The 12,884-nt window shown below is 43.0% G+C and overlaps 1 protein-coding gene across 2 annotated transcripts in view; it reads right to left on the bottom strand.

Annotated features, from left to right (window-relative positions):
• The window catches only part of LOC134932198 (nuclear receptor ROR-alpha), a 744,021-nt gene that overhangs the window by 55,025 nt on the left and 676,112 nt on the right, over positions 1–12,884 (bottom strand). The gene's annotated exons all lie outside the window — the stretch shown is intronic.

Genomic DNA, 12,884 nt, shown 5'->3' with positions numbered 1-12,884 from the left:
AGCAGAGTTAATTACCTTCCTTTTTATTAGATGAACAAGATGAAACCATACTAAATATTCCAGGCAGTGTTGTGAGCCCGCTCCCCCCTAAGGGCTCCCATCTAAAATTATAGTTGCTCATTATCTAAAAGGCTTTTGGGTAATTAAAATGGGTCAGATGAGGTGCCAAAAGATCTGGAACATATTTATATGTGCACAAATACCGGGCTTTGTGTATGTACAAGCTTCTGCTTTGGTACATTGCAAAAGGGAACACTAGAGGGAGAGAAACCTGAATCTTGTCTAACAGCTGCACACCTGAGACTTGGCACCAGCATTGTGTGTGTCTGTACAAAGCAGCAAACAGTATATCAGCTGGTAATTCATATTGCTGAGGTTTATGGCATGTGCTCTCTGCTGGCACATTAGCTTCTACCACAGAACCTAACGCTATATGTAACATTTTTACCAAGCTAATAAAAAAGCCTCCTGAAATACATGTCCACAGAAATTAATGCAAACGGTTGTAGCCTGGCACATACAAGCTGTAAAATGCCATTAAAGCATCAATGCAGTGGTTTTCCTACCAGATGTAAAACGCTCTAAAATATGCCCTTATAATGCTACTGTGTTTCTGGGAGCAGCTCAAGTAACAGATGTAGCTGAAACTTTTGTCTCTCAAGCACAGCAGTATTTACACTGGCATACAAGCATGTGTTATATTCTGCCCAAGGACAGATATGGGTCTTCACAGTGGGGGTCATTCAGAGTTGATCGCTCGCTAGCAGTTTTTAGCAGCCATGCAAACGCATTGTCACCGCCCACCGGGGAGTGTATTTTCGCTTTGCAGAAGTGCGAACGCCTGTGCAGCAGAGCGCCTGCAAAATCTTTTTGTGCAAAACAAGACCAGCCCTGTAGTTACTCTTCGTGTGCGTTGATTCTAATGACGGTGTGACGGCTTTTGACGTCACACACCCGCCCAGCGAACGCCAAGCCACGCCTGCGTTTTTTCTGCCATGCCTGCGTTTTTCCAACCACTCCCTGAAAACGATCAGTTGACACCCAGAAATGCCCTCTTTCTGTCAATCTCCTTGCGGCCGGCTGTGCGATTGGAATCGTTGCTAGAACTAGTGCAACCCGTACGACGGAGCATACGCATGCGCAGATTAGCCGTTTTTTCCACTGATCGCTACGCAGCGAACAACGACAGCTAGCGATCAACTCGAAATGACCCCCAGTATTAGTAGTAGTAAAGTCACATTCCCGGATTTGTACAATATATTTGTATACAATATAACAACGACATAGCCACAATATCTCTCATTGCTACATTAGGTCATGTCTTTAGTTATAAATGTGAAAATAGCATATTCCAAGTAAGATGCAGATACTGTAAATGCATACATGTTTTCTTCCATTAAAAATCCAATGCTAATCACCATGCAAACAGCCAATCAGTGGCTAAATGGTGCTGTTAATAAATGTCATCAATATGCTATATTATTATTATTATTATCCTTTATATGGTGCCAAAAGGGATCCGCAGCGTCCAATAAAAGTGTACATAAATGAATAATCAAAACAAGAAAACAGTGACTTACAGTTGAAGACAATATAGGACAAGTACAGGACAAATAAACATAGCTACAGAAGCTGGCAGCACTGACATAAATATCACGTGGAGGGGGCGGGGGAGAAAGCCGTGGGATTTGGTGCCATCGAAGATGATTTAAGTAAGAGAAGATAAGCACGAGGGTATCTTTGCATCAGTCCTCCAGTACCTGTTAGAGATATAGGGGGACATGTATAGGGACGTGTTCACATCTTTTAATACTGCTCTTATCTATACTGTAATACCCATTCTAACTACTTTACTTGCCCACCCCTGCCTACCTCTGTTCCACCTATCCAGGCGCAAAGGGTTTCATGTCCACAATACACAACGGGCCTGATTCAGGTCCTGTCACAATAAGGTAAAGGACGCAATTACTTGATGTTCAGGGCACTGTGTATGAGCAGAACTCTTACTGTGCATGTGCAGCATGGGTCCTGTGTCCTTGGACGCATTAAGGCTGCAGACATCAAATTATTAACAGCCTGCATCCGTTTTGGTGTGGGGAAGGGGTGGCGATGGTCTCCATTTCACAAAACAGAGGCATGTGACCTCCATTTTGTGGGAGTGCAGAGGTCAGGGTCTCAGACTTATGTTGAGGTGGCCGATCTGCATAACCTCAGGGTTACTCAGCTGGCTGATGGTGACACAGAGTGATTTGATGCTGCATCCTAGGAAGCTGCAGAGGATCACACATGCATGCAGGAAGCATCTACTTACACCAAACACCTCCTGCTAAATTACCATATGTAAGCACAGCTGCTGCCTCAAAGGAAACCGCAGTTATGCTGTCTACAACCGCACCTGAATCAGGCCCAATAACTACAGTATATACAGACTCAATTTTGCCGTTTGTGGGCAGGCCGGACATAGACATTTGTTTCCACTAAACTCTAAATGAAACCCAAAGTATACTTGCCTACTCTCCCGGATTGGGCGGGAGGCTCCCGAAAATCGGGTGACCCTCCCGGCCCCCCGGAAGAGCAGGCAAGTCTCCCGATTTTTTAGGGGCCCCCTTGCCCGGCCGCCCACTTAGTGAGTAAAGTGGGCGGTCCGGGCAGTCGATGACGCGATTCTTGCTGATTCGCGTCATCATACCAACGCCCCCTGCTGTATAATGCCGGTAATCGTGGCATCACATAGCAGGGGGCGTGGCTTAAATGATATGCCGTGATAACCCCGCCCTGTTCCGCCTCCACCCGCCCCTGTTCCGCCTCCGCCCACCCCCTATGAGTGTCATAACCCTGCCCCGCCCCCCCTGCTGAGCCGACCTGGCTGCTCTCTCCCGGAGAGAGCAGCCAGGATGTCGGCATGTATGACCCAAAGTGAACATTCAGTTAAAGATGAGGGCCTTTGGGGTGTACACACAGTGAGATCCTTGCTATGCCCGATTTTCACTTGCGAGTTCCCTTGAACTCCCCGGAGCCCAGCACCACCGATTTTGACTAACTTTTCTTGAGATATGGACTATGTGTGCTTACGATTTTGGCTTATGTGAGATTTTGGCTTATGTGAGATGTCACTGACATGCGAGATGAACTATACAGTACACCGATCTAGCAAGGATTGACTTGCCTGCACAGTCTATCTTTTCTTGCGATACCGATGTGGTGGGACCGCGCATCGGGATCAAATCGGGATCGCAAGTGGCATAACACCTTGCGATTTGCATTAACTTTTCTTGCGATTTTGACTATATAGTCAAAATCAAAAGAAAAAATCTGACCGTGTGTACACACCATTATTTAGACTTAGGAGCAAAGCCAACTGAGGTTATGCAATTTGCTACCTGGACAAACCATGTTGTGATGCAAGGGGAGCAAATGTATCTGTTTTCCATAAAGAGAAAAGAATGCTTGCTTTTCATTCTAGCACACAATCCCTGATCAGCATTATTTTTTTTACAGTGTGACGTAAATGTATCTGCACATTTTCCACTTGCCCCCTCCCCACTGTAGTGCAACATACTTTGACCAAGGTGTATAACATTGCACCTTTTAGCTCCATTTAGTCCTAACTCTAATGTGGCCTTGGATCCCTGCTACAAATATTCACTATATCCATTTGGAAAAAAAAAAACCCAAAACATTCTTTCATAAAAATGCAATTACATAACTGGCAAGAATTGTTAGCAATAAATTCATAATCACAAAATATGAAATCAAGATTAACGCAGAACCACTACAGCTCAAAGTCTTAATATATAAGCCCCTGGGAGCAAGGGTTATTTAAATTAAATATATATTCTATTTTTGTATATAAAAGGTCAATTATTTTGTTCCTTTGTACCACTTTTGGGATTTTGGAAACCTTACCCCATATTTTTGTGGTGAAGAATAATCACTGCTTTCTGTGTGCGTTGTCACAGGTGGTGTTACTACTACAGTATCTATACCAATATTTATACATTTACAGTGATTCATGTTTTTTCTCTCCACTTTTGTTTTGTTTTGGGAGTACATTGGGAGAATAAACTAAACATTAAAGGTGTAAACAGGAAAAAGCCAAGGACTTCAACATTGTATTATTTTATGTTTTATATCAAAACATTACACCTAAGTACCTAGTGTAGCACACGGTAAGCGACTAAAGGCCCATACACATTAGACGATGTCGCTCTGTGAGCGACATCGTCTAACGTTTCCCCCTCCCGGGCCGGCCGGTCAGCGGCCGCCTGTATGCACTGAGCGATATGACAGCTCATATCGCTCAGTGACGTCACGCCCCCGCCAGCCCTGCATGAAGGTCGTGGACGACAGTCCACATCCTTCATGCATGCCCTACCGACAGCGACGATCGTTGCCGACCCGCGGGGCCGCGCATCGGTCGTCGCTGGCGGCATACACACTTAACGATAAAATGAGCGACGTCGCTCAAGGAGGGGGAAAATGAGCGACGTCGCTCATTATATCGTTAAGTGTGTATGGACCTTTAGATGCAAAATTGAGGAAAATGTACGCAGCACAAGAAATGCTACCTGTGGGTCGTACCAGGTGTCTCCCTACCTATTGTGCATAAAGGTAGGTGTATGAAGAGGACACATCTGTACACACACATATATATATAGTCTTGAAGAGGAGATTGCTGATGCTTTTGAAACTTTTTGAAATTCAGCAAACAAAAACAAAAAAATTAAGCTTCAACAAATCTCAAACAGACTTATTTGAGACTGGCAATGATAAAACATACAGAGAGAGAAAAACAAGGTCAACAAGTAAGAAATGTTTCAGGTCTAAATATGTGGTTCTTAATCTCTGTTCTTATTTTCTGGAAAGTGTGTATGTAATGTATTATTGTTTCAGATTTGCCATCATTAATGAGATAGGGAAAATTATATCTAAATATAATTGCTCATCATATCTACTGGCCGAGTCCCAGAGGACTCCATTTATACCCACTCTAATCAGTCACAAGCATGGCTTTATCACAGAGAATATACATATAATGTGTCAGTGGTCACACTGCTCCGTAGGACAGCACCTACATCGTGATGATGAATAAGCTCTTTACTGTGATGCTGAGTATCTGCACACTGATATTAATCACACTGCTCTCCAGGATGATACACAGTTACACAGATAATGATCATACCCATTTGTATAATGATATGGGGGAGCTGAACACACTTCATAATGAAGCCACTGCCCTACATTAAATATTGGTACAAAGTATGCCAATAATGAATGCACATGGGTAAAAATAACATATAGTTAATCTGATAAGACAAACATTTTCATGTAACATAGTAGGCCAAATGTAATAGAGTGAGAGTTTCAAAAAGTGAGAGATTTGGTAAGGTTTTTCAGGGTCTTTTTTAAAGTGGCAATCATTTACACAGCAAATCCAGGATAATCTTGCTGTGGAAATGATTGCCACTTTCAAAAAACCTGCAAAACCTTACAAATCTCTCACTTTTTTAAACTTTCACTCTATTACATTTGGCCCATAGTGTTACATGGCTCCATTTACCTGAGTGATTGGGCAATATGCACAGTCTGGAGAAGAACATAGATTTTAAAATTATATCTATTTCTATACAAACCTGCAGTGAGTAACTGCCATTAGAGACAGAAGATGGCTCCCATCGTGGCATACATGATCTATTCATCAGTTTTCAGCTAATGTAAGCCATTTTGACGGTTGGTGGCATTAGGTAAGAATGCATTATTATTATCCTTTATTTATATGGCGCCACAAGGGATCCGCAGCGCCCATTACACAGTACATAATCAAATGAGCAAACAAGAAAACAACACTTACAGTACAAGACAATGCATAGAGATACATATATCAATATATGTCCCCATCTCATGCCATAGTACTACAAGTGTAGTTTCCCGTATCCAAATTCTGAAATAGTGACACCTTTGCTTTCTGATGGTTCAATGTACACAAACTTTGTTTTATGCACCAAAACCCTAACCCTACCGGCTATACTTACCTTTAGGATCCTGGTTGTCGGTATTCTGGTGTCGGGATGCTGACCTGGTCGGGATTCCGGCATCAGTGTTCAGACGGCTGTCAGGATTCCGGCGTCTGTATTTTGGCTGCCGGGATCTTGAACATATACCTTCTATAGACCTACTGTAGAATTACTGCAAGCTAGTCACGCTACAGAAAATGCAGCTTTTATACCTATATTTTCCTCAGAAACACTTCACTTTATAATTCACTAGTTTTGACTAACTAGAAGCACTATTATAGTATGTGGCATAAAGTCTATGCTCATTATATTAAAATAGTAGAATTACTTCAATAATACCCATTTCACACCGCCAATGCAGGATCCCACCTGGGAATTGGAAACGGGTCCTTCTTGCCATAGCAGCGGGGAGCGGAGCCAGCAGCGGGGGCGGCGCTGGGAGATGACATTATCTCCGCGCCGCCTCTCCCTGTAGTAGTGAACGGGTCCCGGGTCGAACCCGTTTACGCTGCCATTGACCCGGTATTCAACCCGGGAATAACACTGCTTTATTCCCGGGTTGAATTGCCGGGTCAGGCGACCCAGGATTTCAGCTATGGCGCTTTCACACCGCACGCTGACCCGTGTCGACCCGGCAATATGCCAGGTCGATACCGGGTTATTTGTGCAGTGTGAAAGGGGTATTATATACAAGTTTGTGTACTAAGCAGAGTTTGACATTTTTATTATTTTGCTGTACAAGATTTTCGCCAACTGTATTATGTACACTTGCAGAAAAGGTCTTTAAAAAATAACAACACACATGAAAAGTGCAGACCCTGCCCACAGCAACCGAGAAATGTACATAAATGTGTTGATATTAGGGAAGCCACATCTGTGCAGGGCCTGCAGCCACACCCAGTTACCGCTTTGCTGTTTTATATATAACTTACCCTATTTTCTGGCATACTAGCTTAAAGCGGTGTGTAGTAAATTGTTCCTTCCTCCATTTTTCCTGGGACGTGGTGGTGTTTCTCACAGTTGTATCAAAATTGGGGCTCTATGATCCTGCGGAGGGAGAGAATCAGAAGGGGCAGTCACAAAGGTTGCAGCCTCTGATTCTTGAGTCACTGCTGCCTTCAGCTGCCATGTGAGATGGTAACTGCAAAACCTACGTACTGCAATGCAGTTAATCAGTGAAAATGGGCACAGATGTATAGGTGAATCACTAACAGACTTCAGTGTAAATGGGCACAACTCACCAACAGATTTCAGTGAAAACTGGCACAAATGCATAGGTGAATCACCAATAGACTTCAGTGAAAATGGGCACAAATGTATAGGTGAATCACCAACAGACTTCAGTGAAAATGGGCACAAATGTATATCTGAATCACCAACAGACTTCAGTGAAAATGGGCACAAATGTATAGGTGAATCACCAACAGACTTCAGTGAAAATGGGCACAAATGTATAGGTGAATCACCAACAGACTTCAGTGAAAATGGGCACAAATGTATAGGTGAATCACCAACAGACTTCAGTGAAAATGGGCACAAATGTATAGGTGAATCACCAACAGACTTTGGTGATTATTTTAAACATTTTTGATAAAGAAAAAAGAACGAGCACAAGGTTAATGAAAAGATCCTACATTTTGCCCCTCAAAGCGGTGCCTAGTATCAAAACAATAATGATCATCACAGTGTATATTAGTAATTAATGTCTGTAAAGTAATAAATAATACTCCAGGGTATATTCACCATGTGAAACAGCTGCCCAGAGAAATTAAACTAATTAATGTAATGCAATAAATTATTCTTCATATCTGATCTGCGCAGGGCTGCAAAGTTCGATTAACCTTCAGCAATTACTAGATATAGTATACAGATTAATTGTATAAAGTTTTAGCTTGCGACAAGTTTATACTTACAAACACCAAGATAGCATATATATAATTTGGGACCACCTCCCCGAACCTAACTAAACCCATGGCAGTGGATGACAGTGAGACACAGAGTGTGACAGCAGAATGTAGGTGGACGCAGATGGTGACAAAGAGAGGCAGTGGGTGACAGGGGTTTTACACAATGTCCTGGTGTGGTGTGGAGAACAGGGGGCATATGTACCTTGGTGGGGGCAGGAATACAGTGTAATGTTACCAGAAATGGATGGTATACCAGCGCTGTTGCTTATTTTATGTCACCAAATACCATTTAAAAGTAGAAGGATAGGATCATAAAATATAACAAAATTTATGAAAACATTAAAAAAAGCTCCAACAATACTGTCTCTCTATTAATATTAATATCATCACCACCACCACCACCGGCAGCAATGCATTAGCAGCAGGACTTTTATAATCTCATAATAATTTCTCAACTAGTTAGTTCAACAGTGTGTTACCCACATGAGGATAATTCTTGGTAATCCCTTGGCAGATGTAGACAATTTGCCGAGCGTTTAGGCTTCTTACTTTTGTAATTCATGACGGATAGGATGATTTATGTTTACACGCGTTACGTAGTGTTCACTCTAGGAGTGAAAAGGGGCAGGGCGCCGGACTCCGGGGGCACATGCGCGCGCGTCCGAAATGGGGGCGCGGCCACGCAAATTAGGGGGCGTGGCCACGCCTCCGTCATTTTAGGGGGCGGTGCGGCCCACAGACGCTACTATAGAGAGCGTCTGTGGCTGGCGACGTCACTGTTGGGGGCGTGCCCAGCACCTCCGTCGGTGCTGGGCTTCCCCCAGCCCTCTCCCAATGCGTGAATGGATGCCGCGCGCATGCGCACGGCATCTATACACGCCAGGAGGGCAGGGAGCGGGCGGCTGTTCTAGCAGGGCGCCGCAAAAGGGGCAGGGCGGGTTTTGCCTGTTAAAAAACGGGCAGGGCGCGCCGCCCTGCTAAAACAGCCTAGAGTGAACACTATGTTACGGTTTGTCCCCATCATGGGGGTATATAAGTGAGCTCCTGAGACAATCAAGTTATGCTTCTGAGGAAACGGGATGTGTTCTGCCCGGAGAAACGCGTCAAGCTTCTGTCTCCTAACTGTCTCCAGTCACCATCTACCGGAATTCACTTTTGGACACATTGCACTTTTTGGACTGAGTCTTATCTCCTTCTATACCAGTTTATGGATACCTACAGGATTGAAAAGTATAACCTTCAACGGTCGGCAAATTGTCTACATCTGCCAAGGGATTACCATGAATTATCCTCATGTGGGTAACATTCTACTGAACTGGTTGAGAAATTATTATGAGATTATAAAAGTTCTGCTGCTAATGCATTGCTACAAGTGGTGGTGGCAGGACTCCTCTATCAGTCCAGCATACACAAGGTCAGCCCTGCCTACCTAAGGTAAGGTGCAGGTTCCTCAGGCAGTGGGGCCCATCCTGCTCTCGGCACTGGGCCATTCATCTGACATCTGCAAGGAGGCCAGAGTATAACTCGTTGCTGGTCGGGGCAGCAGTGGACCCCTTAGTCTCCAGGAGCCCCGGTGTAATGCACCTGCTGCACCAACTGTAGTTCCACCTCTGTTTAGGACCCCAAACAGTTCATGATTTCCAGGTCACAAGTGGCTCTCTAAAATGTGACAGTGGTAATACAGCTGTGCACCTGCTAGGTGGAAAATTTAAAGCTAGGGTTTCTGAGGACTGAGGCTGAATAACATCAACTTAGACTCTTCAGCTTGTCATCATTTATGGCTTAGGATGAGATGTACTAAGCCTTGGAGAGTGACAAAGTGGAGAGAAATTAAGTACCCAGTAATCAGCATCTAACCGTCATGTTACAGGCTGTATTTGAAAAATGACAGTTAGGAGCTGGTTGGTTAGCACATTATCTCTCTCCACCTCATCACTCAGACTTCTGCCCTAATTAGTCATGTATACTAAGCATAAGAAAGAGATCAGTATGTTACACATATCACTAATATATCCCAATAAATTATAATGGGCATCAGATATGTCTCAATATCTCGCATTAAACAGTGTTCAGGATACTATATTTTACATCAACTAGGATCATATTTGGTAAGATAATGTACATGGCTATATTTGCATTCTTAATACCAGATATGGCTTAGCTTTCAACACATGCGCTTGTATATGTCACAGTTTGTTATTTTTGGCACCAGACCCATATTAACCGTTTGGCTAAGCTTTGTATACTTGTAACAAGACAGGGCTTGGAATGTTGTATATGACACAAGGAATAACTCTGTATATTATATTTAGAACCAGATATAGCTCAACTTTATATCCATGAAACCAGATAGTGCTTAGCTTATACTACTTGGTAGCATATATTGATCAGCCTATTATATTATACCCCAAATAGGGTTCATCATATTATCTTTGCAACAGATATATGGGGTCTATTTGCTAAGCCTTGGATAAAGATAAAGGAATGGAGATATAGTAGCAGTCAATCAGCTCCTAACTGCCATGTCACAGTCTGGGTTTGAAAAATGATAGGAGCTGACTGGCTGGTACTTTATCTCCGTCCAATCTCCATTTTAGGCTTAGTAAATAGACCCCAAAATTTGTTGTTGTTTTTTTATACTCTAAATAGTAGTCTATATCATAGCTGCTTCTTCAGGAGATGCCAAAGGAGAAGTCAAATAGGCGAATGTGGAGAGTCATAAGGCAATTTGTGTCCTAATTGCCCTGTGCAATGACACTATGTGATTTACATGACAAATTGCATCATTACTGCCCTGTACTTCTAGTTCACAAGACATAAAAGTGGGTTCTGGGAAGTGGCCTTCTCTCCTTACTTTCCTAGGAGTCTGTGGGGACTGCTAGATACACCAGGATAGTACAGTGACAGTCTTATTGTGCATACTACTAACAGGGACTGTATTATATGAATTATATGCTAGCCATCAGAAAGAGTCCAGGAAGGCCTCAGCTTTGTATAATGAAATATAGTTGCATAACCACCCACTATTCATACAGGAGCGGTTTCATATTAAAAAGAGGTACTAATGGTAGATATAAATTTGTACATTGTTGAACGAAAAAATCTGAAAATATGACCTCTCCCACTCTCTCTCCTAACCTACAGCAGCCTGATGACAGGGTCAACTGCGGCCCAGAAACGTTGCTTATAACCATGCTGTCAGACTAACTGAATACAATTGAATTCTCATCAGCAGTGCCGTGCGTGGTATTTCAGTGGCGCACGCAGGGGGGGTTTCCGAGTACCTGGAAACCCCCCCTCCCCCCGATGAGCTGAATTTTCTTTTTGAGACGGAGACAGCTGTGTCTCCGTCTCAGCAAAAAAAGCCGCGATCGCGGGAGCGGAGCTGCAGCAACCAGTCCACAGAGAGCTAAGTATGCTGCTCTCTGCTTACAGTAACGAATGTCCCGGGGGCCGGGGGCTCCCTCCGTCCTCACACGTCTACCCCTCTGCTCCCAGCCCACTGTGTATATGCAAGTTTAAAATCTTTGTTTATGTGTGTATTTGTACAGTATGTATGTGTTAGGTACAGTATGTATGTGGGTTTGTGTTTGTGTATGTACTGTATGTATGGATGTATGTGTGTTTATGTGAGTGTGTGTATGTATATATGTGTGTTATATATGTATTTTATATATATATATATATATATATATATATATATATATATATATATATATATAGAAAGGAACACTCCGCATAATGGAATAGCACCTGGGTGCCCTACCAAAGACCTGTCAGGGACTGTGGACAGCAACGATACCGGGCGGCACACTTAGGAATTTTCAATGATGTAGACAGTGTACAGTATCCTTGCTATATATATATATATATATATATATATATAATTTTTTTTTTTAATAGATATATATATATATATATATATATATATATATACACATGCATACATACACACACACACACACACACACACACACACACACGTACAGTTCAGATATGCAAGTGGCACTATCAGGACTTAATCTGCAGCAACGGCGGTGCTTACTCTTTTCAAACCGTTTTCAAGGTTACAAAAAAACAACCATACATGTTCTTACCTTTATAGGATAACATCCAGTGATCCTCCATGCCGCTATCCCTGCAAACGCCGTCCGCTCCCGATGACGTCAGATATCACTGGGTATTATCTAGAGATGAGCGGGTTCGGTTCCTCGGAATCCGAACCCGCCCGAACTTCAGTTTTTTTTACACGGGTCCGAGCGACTCGGATCTTCCCGCCTTGCTCGGTTAACCCGAGCGCGCCCGAACGTCATCATCACGCTGTCGGATTCTCGCGAGACTCGGATTCTATATAAGGAGCCGCGCGTCGCTGCCATTTTCACACGTGCATTGAGATTCATAGGGAGAGGACGTGGCTGGCGTCCTCTCCGTTTATAGAGATTCGAGAAGAGAGTGAGACACAGTAGTAATTTTGGGGAGCATTAGGAGGAGTACTACTACTACTAGTACTTGCTGAAGTGATAGAGATAGTGTGACTGTATTATCTGACTTGTGGGGGAGACACTGACAGTGGGGAGCAGTTAGAGTCTGAGAGCAGGACTCAGGAGTACATATAACGTACAGTGCACACTTTTGCTGCCAGAGTGCCACACTGCCATTGTTTGTGACCACACTGACCACCAGTATAATATATATTGTGATTGTCTGCTTAGGACTCAGGAGTACTACTTGCAAGTTGCTGATAGTGTGACCAGTGACCTGACCACCAGTTTAATAATCACCACCAGTTTATGAGTTTTATATATATATATATATATATATATATATATATATAAAATTGTATATAATATATATATAATATTGTATACCACCTAGCACCTACCCGTGTTTTTTTTTTTTTTTCTTTCTTCTTTATACATACTACTATAGTAGCTTACTGTAGCAGTCTGCGGTGCTGCTGAGC

The sequence above is a fragment of the Pseudophryne corroboree genome, chromosome 6 (assembly GCF_028390025.1).
Source record: "Pseudophryne corroboree isolate aPseCor3 chromosome 6, aPseCor3.hap2, whole genome shotgun sequence".
Classification (NCBI taxonomy): domain Eukaryota; kingdom Metazoa; phylum Chordata; class Amphibia; order Anura; family Myobatrachidae; genus Pseudophryne; species Pseudophryne corroboree.
This window is presented reverse-complemented; position numbering and strand designations above follow the sequence as displayed.